A 1,139-nucleotide genomic window follows, 5' to 3' on the forward strand; every position below is an offset into this window, starting at 1 on the left:
GGCTCTAGGATCTAGTGGCCTCCTTTTGCCTTGGTCTCCACGCTGCTTTCACAAGGTCCAGCTAAAGAAAAAACAAAGGATCCTATTAGCAAAAGGGAGCAAAAATCATTTTTCAGTTTACACCCCCTAGTAGTTTATTACACTGCGGTTTAGTGGTTACAGCAAGAAGAGGCTCCATTCTTAACTGAGACTCCCCAAATTCAGCATCTTACCCAAAAAGAAAAAAAAAGCTGCAGAGTCCAGACACTGTTCAAACATAAATATTTCAGCAAGAGCTTAGGTGTGAAAGTTAAGTCCCAGGAGTTACAAAAAGGAGAGAAGAAACTCCCAGACATGACTCCTACCACAGAGCTCTAAGATGTGTGAATGCTCTTCAGATCAGGCACTGCAGTGCCACACACTGTCTGCACCCAAGAATTAGATGAACCAATGCAGGAAGACCTGCTCAGACTATCTATCAAATGCAGAGGAGAATGTGAAGTGTTGGTTTTGACTTACAAAGCACTAAGCAGTTTGGGAGCAGTTAAGTTTCTCCCCACATCACTGCTACAATCAGCAGGAGCATCTGAGCAGTGAAGGCAGGTGACTGCTTGCAGCTTGGGCTTGTCAGCACCTCCCTTCCTGGCACACCACAATCCTAATACGTTGATTTATCAGGGACATGACATGGTCCACGTCTTCCCCCCAGGCTTTTTCTCGGGTTCCCAGAGAGCAGAGCTCAGCTCCTACCCCTCCACTCCCCTCATGAGGGAGCTGCAGGCTGCCATGAGGCCTCCCCTTGGCCTTCTCTGTTCTGGGCTGAACAAACCTGGGGACCTCAGCCGCTCCTCATATATCTCCCAATCTAGACCCTTAACCATCTTTGTAGCCTCCTGTGGATGCTTTTTAATAGTTTATTGTACTTTTTATACTGTGGTGCCCCAAACCATATACAGTACTGGTGTGTCCCACACCAGCGCAGATCTCTCAACCAGATGGTAGGCATCTGACCTCTCGGCTGCTATGCAAGGATTAATTCTTGGGCAGAGAGAGTCAACACTGGATGAATCCCCCAGAAGACAAATGTTTAAAACAATAGGAGGCCCCCAAAATAGGTTATCCCCATATTTTTCTTCCTCTGCTTCTTTTTGAGCTGCAAG

This window comes from Netta rufina (genome assembly GCF_964035555.1).
Source record: "Netta rufina genome assembly, chromosome: 22".
NCBI lineage: Eukaryota > Metazoa > Chordata > Aves > Anseriformes > Anatidae > Netta > Netta rufina.